This window comes from Rousettus aegyptiacus, unplaced genomic scaffold, assembly GCF_014176215.1.
Source record: "Rousettus aegyptiacus isolate mRouAeg1 unplaced genomic scaffold, mRouAeg1.p scaffold_m13_p_6, whole genome shotgun sequence".
NCBI classification, from domain to species: domain Eukaryota; kingdom Metazoa; phylum Chordata; class Mammalia; order Chiroptera; family Pteropodidae; genus Rousettus; species Rousettus aegyptiacus.
Genome location: NW_023416309.1, coordinates 38,305,442 through 38,329,295, shown reverse-complemented (window position 1 = coordinate 38,329,295; position 23,854 = coordinate 38,305,442). Strand labels below are relative to the sequence as shown.

The 23,854-nt window shown below is 36.0% G+C and overlaps 1 protein-coding gene across 10 annotated transcripts in view; it reads left to right on the top strand.

Moving 5' to 3' along the window:
* HPSE2 (heparanase 2 (inactive)) overlaps positions 1–23,854 on the top strand; it is a 577,707-nt gene that overhangs the window by 331,420 nt on the left and 222,433 nt on the right. The window lies entirely within an intron of this gene.

Below are 23,854 nucleotides of genomic sequence, written 5' to 3'. Positions count from 1 at the left end.
GACTCCCTAAGTTGTATTAGTTTCAGGTCCCACAAAACCTGGTCCACCCCCTGGTTGCAGCCTTCTTAGGCAGATAAGTAAACACTTTCAGTATAATATATAAGTGCTATGATAGAGGAAGGCATCAGACTTAGATATGAGTGGGGAGGTAGTGAAAGGGGGAGGATCTAGTATCCCAAGATTATAAGAATTAGTAGTACAAAAGCAAGGAGAGGTGCAGATCCTATAGTACAAATAGGGGACTAGTAGTCGTGTCTTTTGGTCAAGCAGAAAGTTAGTAGCTATTTGTTGCCATGGAAGTACAAATCTACTCTGATCATGATTTTGAAGAAAATTATGAATTTGGACCAGACTAAAGGGCAAGAAAATCTTTTATGGTTTTCTTATATCTGTTGTGCCCATAACAAAGAAAGATCAAAGAATTAAGTAAAACCTTTCCAGGAAGTAACAGAAGGCAGTTCCAGATAAGGTTGGTAGGAAAAGCACTTAATTAAAGTCAATGCTTTGAGAGAGTAGTAGGTCAAATAAATGGATTTTACCTTCAATATACTCTGAAGCATAGACATATACCATTAGTATTCCTTAGTATTTAATACTCCCAAGAATACAGCCTCCAGATCCCCATAGCACTAAAGATTTTAGTTGTTAATATTATTAACAATATTATTATTTTTTAAATTTACAGGTGCTGGTAAAAATTCAAACTTTATTGCAATATATAGAGTAAGACATGATCATCCACTCTTATCCCTCCTAATTCCCAAAGTTAGCTATCAGTTTGATGGGTCTCTGTCTAGACCTTTATATGTAAATATGCAAATATAAACACACAGAGCTTTCAAAACCCCCAAATGAAGCCATGCTATACTTACTATTTATTAACTTGCTCTTTTTCACTTAACAGCATATTATAGCCTCATTTCTGTGAGTGCAGATCAGTAAATATTGTTTCTGGTATTCATAGTAGGTATGTACCTTACTTAAAAATTTTTTTTTTATGGAAAATATTTTAAACATATGCAAAAAAGAAGAGAGAGTTGTGTACTGAACCCATTGCTCAATTTCAATAGTTAACAACTCACAGCAATTTTGATTCACCTATACATTCACCCACTCTCCTACTCACTTATGAATAGACATTAAGGTTATGTCTAAGATTTTACTAAACAAATGTAACTATAGTAAATATATTTGTAAATGTATCTGTGCATGCATATTAGCAAAGCTTTGAGCCCCAAAGCACTAGAGTGAATGAAAGTCAGCTGAAGTATTCTTTGGTGGAAGAGTCAGGTGGAAAAGTAAATGTCTGGACTATACTAGATTGCAAGAGAAAAGCTAAGCAGGAAACTAAAATATGGAAGTTAGATGTTTTGTATAGTTGAGGACTTCAAATGGAAACCAAGCATTAGAGATAAATGTTCTCATTTAAAATAAGCTCCAACTTGCATGTTAAACTAGTAAACTGGAACTTCAGAGCTATGTAGCTAGGAAACTAATTGGAGGATATCAAGACTGGAACTTTATGGCACCTTTGAAGGGCTCTCTAAATGTAATAATGGGAATATTAGTTTTTATATAGAGACTGTAAAATTAGGAAAATGTGAGCTGTATTTGAGAGGGCCCAGACTGTACTCAGATTTTGTTGGTGTAATTTCTCTGAAGATTATCAGATGTTTGCATTATTCAGACCCAGTTATAAAATAACATGCCTTACCAGTAAAAAGAACTTTGTTTTTTTTCTGGCTCAGAAGGATTTATGTCTTCTTGAACTCTCCTAAGTGTTAGCTGAAGGGCTAACTCTCACTTAATTTTGAAAAGATTTCTGAATTCTGCTTTCTTGATTAAGCATTATGTGCTAGAAATTATATTTGATTGACCACATGAGCTATTACATTAATTAGTTTAAGTTTTAATGTCTCTAATTCGTGCAGTTGAGAAAAGAGTGGAGCAAATAAAAAAGTCATTTCTAAGGAAGAATCACTCTTTTTTGAAGTTGAATTTGATATAGGAGTTAGGGATTTTTAAAATGTGAGAATGAGGCTCTAGTTTAAGACAAGATGTCCAGAAGAGTAATGGTACCAACAACTGAAACATAGAATTTCTGGGACGGAAAAAGAGTTTGGAGGAGATGATGATGAGTTCAGAAGATTCTTGGAGTCAAAGAATTGTGGGCTGTTGATATTAGGGCAGCTCATGTAGAGATATAGGCTGGAGTCATATAAAAAAGTTGTGTATTAGAGCTTGTAAAAGAACTCAAAGCTGAGAAATAGGTCTTAGAATATCTCCTCATTTAGTGCAGAGGGATAAAATGAGGGTGAGAAGAATCTATCAGGGATAAGAGAGCCTAGTCAGAGCAGTGATCCAGAGGAGAGGAGTTAACACTTTCCCGTGTCCTTCACAGTGACTTGGTCATTAAATGGAAGTCAGAGTGTTTTTAATTTGCCCAACAATGCACTTGAATAAGTGACCGCAATGAGCTGAGAAACTCCTCACTTGGGCTACTAGAGCTTTTTTAAAATTCTTTTTATAATGAAATAGTATAACAAAGATATAGAGAACTTCTTCATCACTTTTCTAAAAAGACCATCATCATATTGGAAACTTAATTAGGTTTATATGTTCCATTTAGATAGGCACAAGGAAACAGTGAAGAAATGTCAAGAAGATACTCCAGATAAAACTTGAGAGTCATCACATCAGTGAAATAGAATCCATTGTGTTATAGAGCAGCTTCTCTTGAAACAATCAAACCGTATGAATGGTGCTGGCAAGTGAACTTACAGATATTATGTGCCTGCTATATGATAATACAGTGCATTCTTTAAACTTCATAGTAACTTTGAGGTAGGTGTCATGATTCTCATGAAGGAGGAACTGAGGATTAGAGCAAAATAGTTGCACGTAAATTTGGTTGGAAATTGAAGTGTCAGATGTCTGATTTAAAAAGTGGCATTCTCATAATCACGGAGAGAATAGATAGGGAGTGAGTAAAGGGTTATATGACATAAGAATGGCAGACACAACATGTGAATCTACTTAATGCCACTGAATTGTACACTTAAAAATGGTTAAAACTAAATTTTATGTGATGTGCATTTTACCACAATAAAAAAAAGAATGGTAGAATTTTGAAAATATTGAAGCTGGGTAATAGGTACATAGCAATTCTATTTACTTTGTACATTTTTGAAATTTTCCATAATCAAAAGTTTTAAAAAATTAAGATTATTTAAAAGCAAACTTAAATGTATACACAGTCTTTTCTAAAGCATGAGAATCAGATATATAAAACTACCTGTTATACAATAGCCACATAAAAGTCTATTTGCTTGAAAAATATCACATTTAACCAAATTATGACTATGAGATTGTCATCATTATGATACATCCTAATAGTTTTAACATTTAATGTTTTTTTTACAAAGCACTTTTGCATTGCATATATATAACATTTTTATGAAGTAGGTCTTATTATTCACCTTTTACAGAGGTTGCAATGATTGTCCGTGGTCTCATAGAAAGTAAGCAGAGCTGAGATTCAAATTGTTTCTGACTCCAAGTCCAGTGCTCCATCCCCTGTGCTCGCTTGGTGGTATTATGTTGATAGTGATGCCTTTATGACATCTTTGCCAATGTTCTGGGGCTCCAGAACCTAAACTCTTTGCTCACTAGTAGCACCACTGTTGGGTAACTGGGCAAGTAAGTTAACTGTAATCACTTTATCATTTGAAAGTGAGGGAACTGAACTAAATGACAGTCTTGGTTCTTCCTCATCTCTAAAATTCCATAGATTAGATCTGATGCTTATAATCTAGGCACTAATAGAGGCATAGAATAAAAAAGGGAAACAGCAGTCCTGTTGTGTGTGCTAGGGCATTATAGAGTTTTAATTTCTGCTTACCATATTTGAAAGTAGACCAGAAAAAGAAAAGCTATAACCAGAAAACAGCGATAGTCCATGCTTTCAAGACCCTTATGACCCAGTGGTCTAGTTAAAATCATGTTATGGAACCTCTTGCTCAATCTTTATCCACTCTTGTTCTTTATGTTTTCTGTACAGACTTTGGATTTTCTAGTCTGTTTCTTCTCCATTATTCCTACTGACAAAAAAAAAAAAAAAATTTCCAACCACAGGTTTCATGTTTGTTTGCTTGCTTTTAGCTAGTATTTGTGGCAAAATAAGCTACATTGCACTACAGCTGAAGGAAAGCTACACTACAGTGGAGACCCTTCTGATTGCCACTGGGCATCTAAATTAATTTCAGTTTCAGAAATATGCAACAATTCCTTTTCACATTGCCTAAGTAAAAGCAACTTACATATTTACCTAAATATTTAGTCTAAGCTGTGTAGGTTTATATTCAAAATCACAGTTATTTTTATTTACTGGAAGTTTATAGACATATCTTTGTCCTTATTAACAACTTACATTCTGTTTCCATCTCTTGCTTCCTTAACTTTTTAGTGACCCTTGAGATTTTCCTAAAGCTCTGTATTCAGGGTTTTGAATTAGTAAGGAAAATCACTTATATTTGCTTTTAATTCACAGGAATTTGTCCCCATTATATGTCTATTTTTAGAATTAACATATTTTTGCTATCATCTAAAGCATAAACATACATTGATCTCTCTAGCAAATACACAGATTTTTCTTTCCACGCTCCTAGCATATTAGTAATGGAACAAACTGATATTGTATACTTTCTGATATTCTACATTGAAAAGAATAAACTTTTCATAACCTGCATCACTTGAATCTAATCTCAAGGAAACATCAGACGGACCCTAGTTTAAGGATATAGTATAAAACAAATGGCCAGTACTTTTTTAAAAAGTTAGTGTTACTAAAGATAAAGGATGAGAGACAGTTCTAGGCTAAAGAGGTGTGAAAATTAAATGCAATGTGTGATCCTGGGTCAGAATAATAAAATTTTTATAAAAAACATTTTTTGAACTTTTAGCAAAACTTAAATAAGGTCTATAAATTACATAATAATATTTTAATTGAGATATAATTATAATGCATGCTTTAATGGTATTTTGATATGGAGTTATTGGTGAATTAGCTATTAATGATTTTGATAATTAATGTCTGGTTATATTAGTGAAAAGCTCCTGATTTTGATCATTGTACTTTCATAATGATCCTTGATCTTAGGAAAAACACTCCGAAGTATTTAAGAATTCAAAAAAAAAAAAAAAAAAACTTTCACAGTTCTTGAGTTCCTCCATGTATTACATCTTTTTGTTTGAGCGGCCCCAGCCTGCCTCTTTGGTCTCCCAGAACTCACTAGGATCCAGTGGCCTTGGCCTAAGCTTGGTCTGCCTCAGAAACTTTTGTACTTGCTATTTTCTCAGCCTACGAAATTCTCCTCCCAGTTCTATTCATGGCAGGCTTCTTGTCAGCTCTGGGCCCTGGCTCAAATGTGACACTTCTGCACCTTACCTGAGGGCAGCAGTCTCTGACTGAAACAGAAAGAGTCCTCCTCCCACTTTCAGTTACTAAACTGTTTTCTTCTTGGAGTTAATCGTATCTGAATTTAATCTTGTTTATTTCTTGCCTGTCGCCTCCCTCACTGCTACTCTTTCTTTCTTACATAGTCAGAGTATAGGTCCATGAAAACGGGGACCTTGTCTCTCTTGCTGACTGTTTTAAACCCGTTGTCTGAAATAATACCCAGCACATAGCAGGTACTCAGATACATTTGAGTGGATGAATGCATTTATGTATATAAAGACTAGAGAAGAATAGCAGGAGAGAAAAAATCGATTGTACGCAGTGATGTTATAAATAACTGAAAAATTTATTCAACTCTGTGAGCCAGTTAATTTCATAATAGAAAGTGCCCATGACTCCAAAAGAGTTAACGCCTAAAGTGTTGTCTGCTGTAATAGTAGCTGTAATAGTAGCAGTGATTGATTACTTTTTACTTGGAGCAAGGACCTCAGGGGTTAGGACACGGTATAAGGATTAGGAAGACTAGAGTTTCCACCTGCAACTGGTATGACAATTAGGGGAGAACATCTGAGATCCAAATTATCCTGGACTGTTCATGGAATAGTAGATATGCCCCTGAGTGAGGACTGATCTCTACGCTGGTGGAAATAGGGTATTCACACACTTTAAAAACAACCCATTAGACTGAGGGCCCATCCTAATGAAAAATTTCACATTCTAAGTTATATTTTTGTCTGTGAAGTGGGCATGCTATTTGCCACGTTTTGAACCAAGCTAGAGAAGAGCTGTGGCAAGCATTTGTTTAATAATGGCATTAAGTAACAACATTCCTCATTTCATCTTTTCCGACCTTTTCAAAGCCCTTCTTCAAAGCTGTTCTCTTTGAGGCTATATTTACTCCATATTAAATGTCTCTGAGTAAATTCTTTGGGTAAGGGCCAGTCTTCATGGTGTTCTTGCTAATGCAAGACTTTGGAGCTATCTATAAATGACAGGTTTCTTTTGTATAGTTGGTTATAGGAATGACCACTACCCTAACCCCTGGGTGGCAGGAACCATTTCCCATTCTAAATTTTTTGTAGGAATTTGTAAGGAACTGGGCTTCATTAGACTCTTTAAAATGCATAGAAATGCTAAACACGCTTAGCAGGCATGATGTTTTCAGACACTTGTATGTTCAAAAATAGCCTTTATTCTTTCCAACTAGTAAGAAGGCTGTTCCCCATGGAGGCCTAGCCACAAAGCAAGTTTGAAGTTTTCTTTGGGTTGTATGGAGTTATTAGTGAATTAGCTGTAGAAGTCCTCCCCCTTTTTTTCTGTGTTTGAGGGGGTTGGAAATAAAGCTACAGTTGTCATAACTTCACTCTTTATGTCTCAAGAGATCAAAAAGATTTTTATACAAATTAGACAGTGACGCTGTTTTCACTTTCATAAAAAAGATAAATGATTAATGATTAGATTTATGGGCTGTAAAGAAAACTCTTTAGATTGTGTAGTGAGACCTTATTCTAGCAGAAGTGCCTATACACCTGAAGCAACAGGTACAGGATTTTACTTCTTCAATGGTACCTTAATTTATGTGTGTGTGTTTTTTTTTTTAAGTTCAGCTCAAGATTATACTTGTTTTTTAGAAGCAGAAATAATAATGAACATATTTTCCCATACTGTTCTGGAGATAGGTAATTTTTAACTGTTACATATCTGAAATAGTATGGAAAATATTCAAAACAGGGTAATTTAAAAGAGACATTGTCATTTTATGCATACCAGAAAAATAAAATAGATAAGTGGGAAATTTGAACTAGAAGTCAAGTGACAGGAAGAATAATTCAGTAGAAGGGGTGTGGAATTAGGCATCACAAAACTTTGGCCTATGGCTCTCCTTCTGTCTCACAGTATAATGTTAGGCAAATCTTGTGATCTCTTTAGGCCTCGATTCAAATATTTACTTTATGGGCAATATAATGTGAGAAATAGGTATGAAATTATTTTGAAAATAAATACTGTAATATTGGGGGACTAACAAGTTATTTAGTTAAGTAGAAGTATCTCTGAAATACAGTTGAATTTGTTTTGTAGAGATATTTCTATGTGAGGCCAAATTCCATCTAACAGGTATTTTGTTCAAATATTTGAAACTTATGAATAAGGCATACAAATCTTTATTTGGAAAGAATTCCTTTTAAGGAAAAAGTCCACCTGGTTTTTCTTCTATCTTTCACAGCACATGTGCCAAATACAGAGCCTGTCTACCTTCTCAGCATGTTTTCAGTCCTCAACACCAGGCAATCTGACTTCCATTTCCAAAAGTATTAGTTTTTTCAAAGCTCATCAATCATCATCTGATGGCCAAATTCAATGGCTTCTTGTTAAGGCCTTCTACTGAATATCTGCAATAGCATTACATTTGCTCCTTCCTCCTGGCTCTAATGCCTATACCCATCTCACAATCAATTCTAATATTCATTATGTCTTCATATTCTAAAGGAAAGTCAATGATAAGCTGTGGGAAAATGATAGGACATGAAATACAATGCTATATGTAAGCTGTGCAACATAAGATATTCTCTTTGTTCTATGACAATAAAAAATGTGCAGAATGTTTATTGATAGAAATTCAGAAAAGAAAAACTATGAGTGCCATCTTGTGGCAAGGCATGCTCTACCACATTTAATTTGACATTACCTAATGGTCATCCCTGTCCCTCTCCCCGACCCAGATATTTTAGCTGTGCTCTGCCTACCTATGTCATTTTCCATTGTTTTTTGAAGCTTTTTTATCCCTAGTTGCTGAGTCACTACAGTAGTTCTCAGTCAAGATAAAAAGATTAAATGTATTACAAGTTATAGAGTGGCAAGCACTAAACAGAAAAAAAGACAAGAAAGAAGAATAGAAAGTATGAATATGTGTGTTGGGGTTTTCTTGTAGGAGACAGGAACTTTTAGATGTGATAGGGAAAGTGTATTAATCAAAATAGGCTATACTATGCTATGCTACAGTAAGAAATCTTTACATCAGTGGTTTAGCCCAATGAAAGTTTAGTTTTTGTCCATAGAAGTCTGATATAGGCGATTCATTCTGATATGGTGATTCATTCCTCCATCCAACGATTCAATATGGGCTTCTTCCATATTGTGATGCTGCCACATCAATATATAGTTTCTAGGGACAGAGAGAGATGGAAATAGATTAGTAGCCAACAGGTGCCTTGGCCTGGAAGTGACACATCACTCCTGCCCATATTCCCATTTGTCAGAAGTAAGTCACATGCTCTCATCCTTAACTACAAGGGAAGCCCGGAAATGCTGCCCTTTTTGCTCAGGAAAAGGAAATGGTGTGGTGATCATGCCATTTTTGTTCCTGCCACAGAAGCCTTCACTGAAAAAGTGACAACACTTGAATAAAAATCTGAAGAAATTTTCTCAGAAATTTTGCTTTAAGATTTGTTTCAAACATGTTATCACTTACATCCCTTTTCCTATTGAAAATGTGCAGTTATCTTTTATCTTCTCTATCTACCCATCAAAAGTCCAACTCTTGTCTACAGTATTGTAATAATCTCATGTATTCTATTACTATATGTAGCCTTTCCCCACTCTCTAACCCCTAAACCACCTCCATGCCACAGCTGCAGTTAAAGCTATAAAGCAAAAATCCTGTTGTTACATGCTTTTCTTTAAAAATGTTTTTAAAATTTTCTCTCGCTGTTATTATTATTATTTATTTTAATTACATTTATTGAGGTAACATTGATTAATACAATTATATAATTTTTAGGTGTACATTATAATTTGACATCTGTATATTCTGTTGTGTTAAAGCCATTTTTTCATGATATAAAAAAACCAATTGTTACCATGCACATGTGATTTCCCACTAATTATTATTATTTATAGGTTTTAAAAGATATGACAATGAGCAAGATTTTAAAAAAAACATTTAAATACAAATGAAATACTTTTATAATAAAAGAACCTAGCTAGTTATTAATCATTGACAACACTAATCGATAAACACATTTTTTCCCTAAGAATTAGAGATTTTCTATGTTTTATGTTTTATGGTTTCATTTTCTTATATCAGCACTTTGAAAACTTCCTTCTAAGTTAACTCCAATGTTTTGGAATTGAAGATAATACCCTTAAAGACATCAGCAGTATTAGGACCGGTTTCTAGTTTGTGTAGGTTTTGAGATTAGAGACTCAGTTTTATTAATTTTTTATTCTCTTAAAGTCTCTCGGTGTATGCCATGACTAGATAGTCAAGAAATGTTGAATGTTGAATGAATTGACGAATGAATTCTAGAATCTTCTTGAAATATTCTTGCTAGTTTTGCTTCTGAATCTAAAAACACATTTTAAAATAAAAGTGTTTGAATAACAGTACATATTAATTTTCTAATTCTCATGATAATTTCTTATTAGAACTTGAATGGGTAGAGCAGACCCCATGATAAGTGTAAACACATCAGCTTTTTTTTTTTTTATTGTTACTACTTGAACAAAGTCTACCCCTAAATAAAAGATGGAATTGTAGGAAGCAGTACCTTCCCTCATTTGTGCTTCCGCTGCCTGTGTCGAGTGAGTTGAATAACATGGGAGTGCTTCTTCCTCTAGCTGCATTACAACTGATTTCACTCCCACTCAAGTGTCAATTTTAATGTGTTGAAGGAGCTCTGAGTCTTTTGGAAGAGAGAGGTAGATATTGAATAATTTCACAATATTCCTATTTAGTGATTCCAGACAATAATCTTCTTCACATTTTTTTATGACTTATCACTGGATCTAACAGATGAGGGAAAATGAGATACTAAGACACTTATTTTTCTCCATGGGCTACATTCATATGAGCACTTTTATATAGAGTCAGTGCCCCTGAGCCTGTTGTCTGCCCAATAACCAAAATGGAGCTAAATCTCATACTGCAGCTTAAAATTAATGTCTTACTTAACATCTGTTTCACCATATTATTAAATTTTTATATGTAACTTGATATAAATCTCAAAGATGACGCATTTTGGATTTTGGTTCTGTTGTTAGTAAAGTCCATTAAACTTGACTGTGATTTGGAACTTTATCCTCTATTTCACTTTCACAACTTCTTTGAGATGATTTCTCTTGGGATATAAACCTCTTCTATACCAGAATTTAGTACACAAGTTCCCTTGTGATTTTCCTAAAGCAACTTCATAGATTCATGGATAGTACAGCAGAGAGCAGATAGACATGGGAGATCCTCTGATTTAACCATCTCCTTTTATAGATGAGCAAATTGAGGCTCCATGAGAATAAGGGATTTGCCTTAGTAGCTGACCCGGTAGCAGAATCCTGGTCTCCTGACTTCCTCTATGTGTGGATTCAGTCTCAGGTGTTCTTATGCTTGATATGCTTGCATTAGGCATACCTGTGGCATAAAGGGCCACATCATATTTCCCTTGCTTTAAACCACCACTGAGAAATACTGGTAGCATGAGAGAATCTGTGCTTAAAGGAAGCACAAGTAGTTAATATGGCTGTAGTGGAGGGAGTAAAAAGGCAATGTGACAAGGGAAGAAGAAGGACAGGGAGACAGGACTCCTTCATAAAGAACCTTTAGGTTGCTATTCTAAGTGCAACAATGATTTTATCAGGACTTGATATAGGGCTTTTAAATATTCAATTTTGTTGTGGGGCAGAAGAAAACTGTAATGTAGAAGATAAACTGCAAATTAATAATGCTATTCGAAGAAAAGCAAAGATCCAACCATCCTTTTTTTTTTTTAAGGTTAACATGTTCACTCTGCAAATTTCTGGTATCACATAATAATACACTTTATTGGTTTGACAACTATAAAAACTCTAGAACGTAATTCCATCTGGTTTTCCTTTGTTTTTCTCATCTCTAAAATAAAGCTAAGTATCTCATTTGGTTATTATGAGAATTTAAAAAGACTTTACTCGTAACAGTTTTTATATTCTTTTTTATAAAAGAAAATGGCTGGCTTAAATTCAATTCGTCTGTGAAACTACCTAGCCACTTCTATATATAGCTTTTAAGTCTTATGTTAACTTGTATTATTCTGTTTATTTTGGTCTGAAGCCTGTTCAGCTTCTGGGGATGAGAGTAAATGGCTTTGGTGATTCAGCCTTAATGACCTCTCTTGTCATTTTTTTTAATCTCCAAGAAATTCAGGTTCTTTTTGTAACATGGAAGATATCTATGGAAGAACAGGTTAGCCGTGGTGACTGGCTGTTCTCTCTCTCTTTTCTCTCTACTACTTTTTATTTTGAAAAATGTAAAACTCAAAGGAAAGTTGGAAGTCTAGACTTATCAATTGTTTATATTTTACCACATTTGCTTTCTTTCTCTCACTTATCTACCCATGTAATTTTTTGCTGAATCATTTGAGAGTAAGTTGCAGACATCATGACATTCCACCCCTAAATACATTAGACTGCAACTCCGAGGAACAAAGCTTTCTCCTGCATAACCACAATACCATCACAACACCTAAGAAATTGGACATTTATAGATTTAATATCATCTAATACACAGTTCATATTCTAACTTTTCCTAATTACTTCAGTAATGTCCACAGTAGCTGTTTTCACCTCCTGCCCGTCAATCCTGGATCCAAACAAGGATCGTGTTTACATTTAGTTTTCTTACTTTAGTCTCTTTAAATCTAGAACAGTTCCCCCAATTCTATTTTGTCTTTTTGACTTTGACATTTTTGAAGAGTCTGGGCCAGATTTCTTGTAGAATTCACCTAAATATAGGTTTGTCTGATTGTTTCCTTATGGTTAGAGTCTGTTTAAATATGTTTGGCACGAATACTACATAGATGATGTGTGGATCTCCTTTTTAGAAAGCTCTCTGAGCTGTATTATGGAAACTACATATGCAATTGAAAGGTGCTAAATGGGGAAGCTGTAACAGTTATTTAGGTGAATGATATGATGGTCTGAATTAGGGTAAAGGTGGTGGGGACTGAGGAAGGAATTTGGGAAAGGTTTAAAAGATGGTTGTGATAAATGATAGGGAAAAATCTAGGATAATTCTCAGGGTTACTGATAAATGACTGTCATTCATCAATTCAGGGAATGTAAGAAACATTTATTGGGGTGGCTGATGATTTTGTTTTTCACATGTATCATTTGAAATGCTTGTGCATCATTTAGATAGAGATTATTGAGATTACCAGTCTGAAGTTCAGGAGATAAACCCTGGACTGGAGTTTTAACTTTAGGACTAAAATATTAGCTTATAGGTGGGGGTAAAGCCATAGGGATCAGTTTGCTTACAAAGAGTATTAGGTGAATAGTGATGGGATGATAGGGCATTCTTAGTTAAGATTTAGCCATAGTTCAAAGTCTAGTGCTCTTGTCCTAGAGTTCTTGTTTAGTTCTTCAGCATTTTAAGTTTTGATCTTGTTCCACTGTTTTTGTCTTTAGTCACTAACTAAACTCATCACAGATTGCATTTGCTCCAACTACACTACAGGATCACTGGCACTTACCCCATACTCATAGTGACCCACGTTTCATCCAAGTACCTTGGGTAAGTGTGGGGCTGTTTCCTCCAAATGAGCCGTACTCCATTTGAGATGGTATTGGAGTATGGAGATGGGATTGAAGGGAGCTAAATGAAGAGGTGCCCCTATTGTTACTTGGTTCAATCCCAGAATGTGCTGAGGCACATTATGCAAATCAACCAAATAATAAAAACAATCATACATCAGCTGTGCATGTGCACATGTGTGTTTCTTCAATCTGGATTGCAATTCTGAGATGGAATAGTTCCAGATTGACCTAGCAGAAGGTAAAGAAAGGAAACCCAAAGAATGTTTTCTCAGCCGCATGTAATGCTTTGACTTTATCAAATATGTGTGCTGTTTCTGCCTGGAGCTCTCAGTGTTTGAAGAAAACAGAGTCAGAACCTAATGATTCCTCCCCACTCCTCCAAGAAATCTTCCTCCAAGAAATCTTTTATACTTCCTCCATAGGTAGAAGCCTGAGTCACCAATGACACAAGAGTATTTTATCGACACTGTGGTATTCTATTACCAAAAACCTTCCCATTCCCAACATGCTTAGACTCATGTCAGGTGAATATCCACAAAACAGAAATTTTTATTCAGTGGCCTCTCAAGAGGAGATGAAGGAGCTTGACGATGTAAGAGGAGAAGGGAAAGCCTAAATAGTACTTGCAGGGAAAAGAAAGTCTGAGCCCAGTGAGGAAGGCTGAGGATTCAGTTGCCAGTACCTGTTACTTCAGGACTGACATTTTCCAGATCTTACTTTAGGAAAGGCAACACCTGATTTCACTTAAAACTGCAGCATCTGCCCTGCTGCTTTTCTTTGACCAGGCCCATACCTCATCAGCCAGAGCCATGAGGGCTACAAGAAGGATGTAGTTAGCGGGTGAGTGAGGATTGGGATGAGTGAGAACCTCTTGAAAGTTCTGATCTGATTGTGCAGGGGACTTAAGAGGTTTCTTCCACACAGTAACACAAATTAATAATATAGTCAAGTACAAGGAGCAAATGAGAGAGCTGACACAATTATTAATCATAATGTTATATTTTGTTTTGATTGTTGTTGGTGTTGGTGTAATAGTTGTGGCTCTCTAGATTCTGCTTTCTTGAATCACCAATATTATTATTTGGAGCAGATAGAAAATTTTCTCTTAAACATTATATTAGGCTTGCCAAAGAGAACTTTAAAAGTTGATCAGTGTACTCATGTTCAATTATTTTGTCTTTTTCTATTCCAGTCCTTAATGTCTTCTCTGTCTTCACAGTAATTTTTTGTGTACACACGTACATACACACATACATATGTGTATACACAAATACATTCAGTGAAGACAGAGAAAACATTAGGACCCGAATAAAATCTGTGTGTATATGCATGTATACACAGTTGTAAAAAAATACTTTAAAATATGTATGTTTATATGTATATGTATATACATATATTTACCCAAAAGATGAGCCAAATTTCCTGAGGTTAATTTTAATTTAAAATATCTCCATTAAGGCTGGAATGAATCAAAAGATTAAAATTGCAGCCAATGTGGAAAACTTTGAAAGCACAAAAATATTTGCTTTGTAATTGAAGTTATCACTGAGATTAGCTATTCTTTCTTATAACTAGTATTTTAAACTCTGTATCTGGTAGATTGCTTGCCTCCATTTCATTTAGTTCTTTTTATGGAGTTTTCTCCTGTTGTTTAATTTGGAACATGTTTCCTTGTTTGCTTATTCTGGCTGCCTCTCTGTGTTTGTTTCTATGTATTAAGTATATCTGTTACATCTACCAGTCTTGGCTGGGTGGCCTTATCTAGTAGGTGTCTTGTGGGGCCCAGTGGCATAATCTCCCTGGTTGCCTAAGCTGGATGTTCCCGAAGTGTCCCTTATGTGGGTTATGTGTGCCCTCCTGTTGTAGGTGAGCCTTGATTGCTATTGTCATGTCAGTCAGTGGGATTGACCCTCAGGCTTACCGGCTGTGAGGATTGGCCATGACCATAGTGTATGAGCTGCTGTGTGGGGGCTGACCTCTTGGGGTGGGATTTGTCCCAGAGAGCTCTAGCAACTGCTGAGACCACCCTTTGGGAGTGCCACTTGTGGGATTAATTAGGTGGTACCCTGTTGTAGTCTGGAGCCCGCCACCAGGTGTGTTGGTTTTGGGGCCTCTTAGAAGGGGCTCTCTATGTAGACCAAGGTCAGCTGTTGCTTGTGACAGGCCTGGGGCTACTGGTAGGAGCTACAAAGAGATCTTTGTTTGATTGCTACCTGAGTTGGACCTGGAGGCATGTGGGAAAGGCCATACTGTGGACTAAGGCCGGCTGCCAACATACCAGGCCTGGGTAAGCTTAGCAAGAATTCCAGGGCACCCTGAGGCCTGCTGGTCACCTGCCAGCTGCCCATATGGCTCGACTGCTGAAAAGGCCTTGGGCAGTACTCAATTTGGGTGAGGTGAGGGTCTCAGGGAATCTCAGGGTGGATTGAGTGGTATTTACTGGGTTAGTGCAGATTCAAATTGGGTGTATGTGCTGAGCCTGGGGACCACAGATTCCCAAGAATTGTCCAAGTCTGCAGCACAGGTCAAGCCCAACTGCCTGCCTGCCTCTGGGATAAATGCCTCCAGCAGTGAGCCAGTTGTGGTAAGCCAGGCTGGAGCTAGTGGATTTCACTAGGCCAGTGCAGGTTCAGATTTGCCCATGTAGGGGGAGGGGTCGACAAAGGAAAAATGATGCCTGCCAGCTGGCTACATGAGAGGAGGGCTCAACTCAGGGACACTAGCTGCTGTCCCTCCAGCCCTCACCCTGAAGCCACTCAACTGCTTCTCCCTATTTGTCTCTGGCACCTCCCAAGCCACTGTCCCTCCACTTGAGTCCAGGTTGAGTGCCTGGGAGTGAAAGAGTCTGTGTGCAGGCCCTTTAAGAGGAATACCTGGGTTTTCTGCAGCATTGCATCTGACCCAGCCAGACAGGATGGCCGCTGATTTTCACAGCCAGATGTTGTGGGAGCCCCTCTTCCTGGACCTGGTGCTCTTGGGTGGGGAGCCTGGTGTGGGGGTGCAACCCCTTACTCCTTTTGGGGGACCTCTGCAGCCAAAATATCCCTTCTAATCCTCATATGGTTGTGGGACTGCCCCATTTCACATCTCTGCTTCTCCTACCAGTCTTGACATGGCTTCTTCTTTATATCCTTAGTTATAGGTCTATTCAGCTTGACTTCAGATGATTTTCTAGGTTCATTGTTCTATAATTTAGTTGTAATTTTAATGTCAGGAGAGGAGGCAAGAAGAGAGTCTACCTACTCTACCATCTTAACTGGAACTCCTTGTTTTCGGTTATTGCTGACATATAAGACTGTCCATCTCAACTTCATTGACAATGTTATTTATATGTAATACTATCATAAAATGATAGTTATATTGCTTATTCATCTGCTAAAATTATTTTTCTATACCTTTTCTCCATTTTTTTCTTCTCTCTCATCTCTATCTCTCTATCCCTCTATTTCTCTCTCTCTATTGCTTTCTGTCATCTCTCTTGTTAGATAGTTGATTATTTTAGTAGTCTTTTAAAAATAAGCTAATGGTATTGTATGATTTTCTGATTTTTTAATCTTTCAATATTTATCTTCTTTTGATCAGATAATATGCTCATACCTTTTATTTAATAACTTTAGCTCTATTGACTTTTTGCTGAGAAAGGCGAGGATTTAGCTCATAACTACCTTCTTCTTTCTCTTTTCTTCCTAATATTTGATTGTTTTATGATATAAATATATTTAATAAAGGTTATGTATTATGTTTATATTCACCGAACATATAAACCTATGATATATGAATGTATTTAAATACGTAAATATTTTAGAATATCTATTATCATTATAACTTTAAATTGTATATTTTAACTGCCACTTCTTGTTCTGCCAACTTTTGATAGTATTTCTTGATGCTCTGCTCTATAAGTTGAAGGTATTAATACTGCTACTCTTTTATCTACTTCCTCTTTCAAAACTCTGGCTTTTTCAGTAATAAAAAGGATTTATATAATAATGCCATATAAAAGTCATTTACTGTTATGACAAGACTATGTAGATTGACATTATCCACTTTATAGCCACTCAAAGAATTTTCCTACCATCAAGGTCAAACAATTTCTCCTTTATACTTTTTTAACTGCTTAAGACCATGTCACATTTCAGATTACTTTATATTTGAGCTTGACTTTGTTATTCAGCTTTTTTGTTCTCAGGTTTTTAAACTGCTTTTGTTTCTCTTACAAAGTATGTCTTCCGTGTTCACATATTTTTCTAACTCTTTCATCTAATGTAAGCTTATTCCCCTCTAGATTTTCTACACAAGTCTCATTCTTGGACTTTCCATTATTACTTTCTGGGTTCAGTATGCTTTCTCTGGACCTTATGGCTTCCCGTGTCGCTTAACTGAATTGCAACCTTAAGTAATTCCTTTAAGAGAGTGCATGTAAGTTACATTTTCTAAGTTCTTGTGTGAGGACTCCTTTTTTAATACTGAGGCATTTTATGGACACTCCACTTAAGACCAGTTGTAATTTTGGTTTCACTGATTGAGAAAATAAATAAGGACAGGAAATTATTATGAATTCAATAATGCTTTTAAATATAATGTGTTTTCTGTTAACCCCAGAAGTATCTATAGCTATCCAGAAAATATCAGCATATATGTGTATGGCATATGTTATTTATTCATCCTAGACATGGAATAATGTCTGGAATTCTACAGTAATTTGTCCATAGTTCTTGAGTTAGGAACTCAGTATGAGGTAAGAATGCTTTTTACATTTTTAAAGAATTGTTTAAAAAAAGAAGGGAAAGAGTATGTGACCCACAAGACCTATTTATTACATGGCCCTTTACAGAAAAAGTCTTCAAACTCCTGTTTTAAAATAAAGGAAAACTTTATAGGAAAGAAACAGGTTACAGCTTACTGGACAACAAAGGGAAAGAGCATTTCAGAGTGAGGAAACTGGATGAGTAAAAGCACAGAAGTCTAAGTTTAACTGATAGTGGGATTCATTGGAGATTGAAAACTGCCATATCATCAAGCCTCTAGAAGTGATAAGATTCTTAGAGACACTTGCACAAACCCAGATAGAACAATGCACATGTTCTTTGTTTCGCAACAACCAAGTGCTAGGTTGTATTGTTTGCTAACAGAGCAAAGAACCTTTTCAGTCTAGAATTCATGTGAACTACGCTCATAGAAATATTGGAGATTATTATTCATATACACTATATATATAATAAATGATTATGTATGTGTGTGCATATATGTATAATTGATTATATCACTCAGAAGGATCATATTATACCATGAGAAGGGATGAAGAAGTACAAATTAGTCATTACAAAACAGTAACAGGTACGTAGAGTACAACGTAGAGAATATAGTCAATATTATTGTGATGGTTGTGTGTAGTGCCAGATGTGTGCTAGAGTAATCAGAAGGATCATTTCAAAACTATATACATGTCTAACCATTGTATAGTATACCTGAAACTAAAATAGGAAAAAAAACTTTTGAAAAACAATAATATACCTTGATATTCTTTTCTTATAAATGTATACAGATCTACTTTGTTCCTTTTAAAAACACTTTACATCGAATTTTAGGCTTATGGAAAAGTTCATCAAATTTTATGAACTCATAATTCATATATATTTCATAGAGTTTTCATATACTATTGATCCAGCTACCCTTAAGTTAACATTTGACAGACCTATAATACAATTATAGAAATAAGAAAATAACATTGATACAATATTATTAACTAACCTATAAGCCTGCCTTTTTCAAATTTGGCTTATTTTCCCACTGCTCTCTTTTTTCTATTCTAGGATCCTATTTAGGACACTATGTTACATTTAGTTGTCATGTCTCTTTCAATCTCTGATCATTCCTCAGTCTTTTATTCTTTTTCAAGACCTGGACACTATGAACAGTTATTTTGTAGAATATACCTTAAATTTGTGTTGTCTGATGGTTTCTAATAATTAAATTGAGGTTTCACATATACGGTCATTTTACCTATTCATACTTTTCGCAGTACTTCATATTAGTACCTTATGTCCTAATGTCTGCTAAGGTTAATTTTGATCACAGCAGGAAGATGGTTTCTCTTCTGCAAAGTTGCAATTTTTATCTGTGTAGCTAATTAATATCTTGTAGGAAAATAATTTGAGGCAATCCAAATACCTTTGTTTTTGTCATCAGGCTTCTGAATACTAATTTTAGCATCCATTAATGGTCTTGACTGCACGAATTATTACTGAGGTGTTGCCTAATAGCAATTTTCTATATTTTTTAATTGGCATTCTGAGAGGAATAGCTGTTCCTTCTCTCCCTTTTATTTAGTCATTTATTTATACAAATGACTTGGTAGTTATTCTATTCTGTGGGTTATCATCTGATACTGTATTTATTTATTTTATTTTATTATTCAAATTGTCTCGGCCTTGGCCCTTGGTTAAGGTTGGCCCTTATGTCCTTTTGACATGCCTTTATATTTTTTGAGCACTTCCTTACTTTCTAGTACCACAAAATGTTCTAGGCTTATCCATATTATCTCTGACTTAGCTCTGGCATCAGCCTTTTCTCCAAATACCTTGATTCCTTTTATTAGAGATTGGTATTTAGGAACCAAGATCTGGGTGCTAGGTGTGCTTATTGATACTGGAATGGATTGCTTCTAGGACCGCTCAGATATATACCACACCCATATACACATCTGTATTCTATATATATCCATCTGTATGTATATTAAAAACCATGAATTACATTGATACCTCCAATTTCAGTTCAACTCCATAGAGTTTATTCTAGCCTTCTTATTAGAATCTCTTTCTGTAACATAGATTCTTTATAATTTGTTTAACCAGTTCCCATTTGATAGGCATCTGGGTTGTTTTTAGCTGTTGGCTACTTGCAGTGATAATCATTGTACATATATATCGGAGAGATTTTTCAATATATTTATTACAAGTGTGTGTGTGTGTGTGTGTGTGTGTGTGTGTCTATTAGTGTCTAGCAGTAGAATTACATGGTTTAAGGAAATGTACATTTAAAATTTTGATGGATATTTACAAACTATCTAGAAATACTGTCTGCGTCTTTTAAAATCATTTTCTTAAGGGCACATTTTCTTAAAAGCTTGTTTACTAATGTCAGTGTCTCTGTTACTCCTTTCCTGTCACCATTTAGATGGACCTCTGATGGAATCAGAGGTCCCACTATACTTACTGGCATTTAGTTTTCCCTTTAATCTAGTTAAATTGATTAATGCAGTCTTTAAACTCTAGCCCAGAGCCTTCCGATAGTGTTGTAATTTTTATTTGCAGACATTTCTGAAGTCTTATTCTCCTTCAACAGCTTCAGTTAACTTACAGACATTTATGCTGATTTCTGTATAACTTAGTTAAGGCTTAATTACCTTGATGAAATGGAAAATGTTTCTCTTTATATTAAAATTAGCTCTTAGCTTAGATATATCTTCACTCTTTGCAAAATGGCTGTTTTCCTCCTAGGCAGTTTTCAAACGGTTCTCTCTTAATAGCTACAACTAAAAATGTCCCCCTTCTAATTGGCTGTACTCACTAATTCAAATGGTTCCCCATTAACTGATGGTTTCTTTCTAAATTAAAAGAGGCAGCGTTAGTTCAGAGTTCACCTCACTATGTTTGACTCTTACATTTCTTTTCCAGCTTCCACTAGAAATTCCTGTTACTCCATTCTCTATTGGATTGTCAGCTATTCCTCCCCTGTATTATTAACTCCAAAGGGAACACTTAAAGTAATGAGGGTATCATCTGAATGTCTTTAACAGAATGGAGTAATAGACATAATCTAGAGGGAATTTGCTACAATGAATAGTGATTATTAAGTCTGGGTGTTTAGGGTGTAGACAGATTGTAGGTGGCATTGAATGGGCCTAAATAACACTGTATGACTAGACATTTATTAAAATTTATTGTTTATCAGACACAGAAATGGATGCTAAAAAAGTAGACATAGTACCTTCTCTTTGGCAATTGCTCCAGTCTAATGTTAGAGAGGGAGGCAGAGCTGAATAATGATAGCATGGTTGGCTATTGCTGTAGTAAGAGCTGATCAATAACTGGGAGAGGACAGAGAAGAGGGACCCCCAGTGTCTCTACCTTAAGGAGTCTGGGAAGACCTCACAGAGGAGGCCGTTGACCTAGGATATAAAGAATGAAAAAGAGAGTAGGAAGAATATTCCAGGCAAAGATTAAAAGCTAAGAACAACAGGGAGACACAGAATAATGTGGTTGTCGAGGAATGATAGGGAGTACTAATGTGGCCCAAATTTTATCAGACTAGTATTTGGGAAACTCTCGACAATTGTAAGCAAGTATCACACAAGAAACATGTATTTGTTTTAAGGTCTCAGTCCAATCTTATTCATTTCTAAACTGGTCCTCCCCACTCCACCCCCCAAAAAAAGGCTATAATGCTTTCTTTGTGACTATGGTGTTCTCTCTAAACCTTCATGAGAAGGGAGAGTTGTTTTTTCTGTGTGGCTAAGGACTTAGACACATGATCCTACTCTTAGTTAAGTTTTTGGAGGACAGTACTGGTGACTCCAAAAGGGGAAATTGGTGCTGAGTAGGATAGAGTGGTGTCAGCTTATTCTAATTATGAATACAGGATAATATGAGTAGATTATCAAATCACACGACCAGAATGTAGAGATCAGTCATACTTGAGCAGAGCTCAATTAATACTTTGGTGTCAATCCTTCAAAGCAGCCGCCCCACCTCCTTATGACAAGGGAGGAAAATATAATAGAAAAGCCCCTCTTTGGGCTAGAGTTAATACTGGGATGACATCCTAGATATTGCGTTATATAGTAGTTTTAATGCTTCATCTTGATAGAACTCTGGGGAGTCACATGTGAAAGCCAAAATTACTCAACAAATCACTATTTAATGCCCAGGTGACACTTAGGGCTCCATAATTTCTATAGAAGAGGAACTTAGAAGTGACTGTCAGTTTGGAAAGTGAGGGATGGAGCCAGGTCTATAAGCTTTGTTGTATATACACTTTGCATAAAATTAAGAAAAGGTTAATAGACCCTGTTAAAGAGTGGGGGCAGGGAGTTAGGGTAACCATTATATTAGGGGAAATAAGCAAAATCAAGATAAAAGAGGGAGAAACTAATTTTGGAGAGGGAGTCAAGGAAGGTGAGGATCAAAAACATAGACGCTCAACAGAAAAGGGAGCAGGGGCAAGGGCTGGAATATGCTGGCTGCTTTGAGGACGTTGGTATCAGCAAGTCAGAAAATCCCTTGACATTTCCACTCTCCCTCATTTACAGCTCTGTACCTCTCCTAACCCTTCAAAACATTTTACTTGTAATTATATCTTCAGTTGATAGCTCTCCCTTGACTCTGGATTTATATATTTTGCTCACTCAGATTTTTTACTTATATGTCTTATATGGCATCTCAAACTTAATATGTCCCCAAAACAAATTTTGATCTTCGTCTTTGCCTTTTCCCATCTCCCATACTCCGATACTTCCTTCTGTTGCTTAAGAAAGAAACTTTGGAGTTTTCCTTAAATCCCCTTTTTTTCTCATACCCCCACATCCAACCCTTCAGCAAATCTTAGCAGCTCTACCTTTAAAACAACCCAGGAACCCAATCACTTCCACCACGCTGCTGTTACCACTCTTGTCTGCACTGTTAACATCCCCTGCCTGAATTATTACTGTAGACTCATAACTACTTTTTCCTTGCTCTCCTTTTGCCCTCCATTCCCTTTCCAGTCTCTTTTCAGTTCAGCAGCCAAAGCAATGCTTTTAAAATGTGAATTGGGTCATATTCAAAACCATTCAGTGGTTTCCTATGAAATTCCCGTTAAAAGCCAAAGTCCTTACAATGGCCACTAAGGTCCTACACAATCTGGACCTGCTACCACTCTCCTCTCCTCTCCCAGTGCTCTCCCTTTTACTCATTCCGGGACAGCCAGACAGCCCCTTATCTGTTCTTCACATTCATCAGTCTCATATCTGTCATGGGCCTTCACCTTTACTAGACCCTCTACCTGGAATTCTTTCCATAGTTATCCACTTGACTTACTCTCTCACCTATTTCGGGTTGCTGTTCAAATATTGCATTATCAGTGAGGCTTATTTAAAATAGTATATCACACCCATTGGTTCTCTGCCCTGCTTTACCTCTCCATGTCAACCCACACCACAGTTACACTAAACATAACCTCCATGGGGCTAGGACCCTTTTTCTCTTTTGTTCATTGCTATAACCCTAGAGTGTATAATATTGCCTGGCGTATATTAGGTAATCAGTAAATATTTGTTGAATAAATGAATAAATTCTACAAGAAATTCTAGTGACCAGTTGCTGAGATAAATAAGAGTTTGACTGTGTTGTTTTGAAAGTGCCAAGTCCTTAGGAAACTGAAGAAAATGTCCATCATTCATATCTTTGTGTGAATTCAATGATTTTATCCATTTGTAATATAAAACTAATATTAGCCTCATAAAAGAAATGGCTTTTTGACAAAATGAGATCTTGGGTTTTGATTATTTTAAAACTTACCTCTGGTGCTTCTCTAGTAACTCCTTCGTTTTGTTTCTTCCTGTTACTACCACGGAACTTCAACAACTAAGTTAAATATACCAGAGCCTAGTTCTTTTTCTCTATTGCTCATTACATTCACCCTCCCACCCTAAATCTAGTTCCTAACCTCACTGTTTGATTAACCATAATGGTTTTTTTTCCACAGTCTTTTTTCTCCTCAGTCTCTCACCAACACCTACTGTCATTCACCGGCACCTCCTCGACATTGGTGCCTTAAGACTACATTTCTATGTTC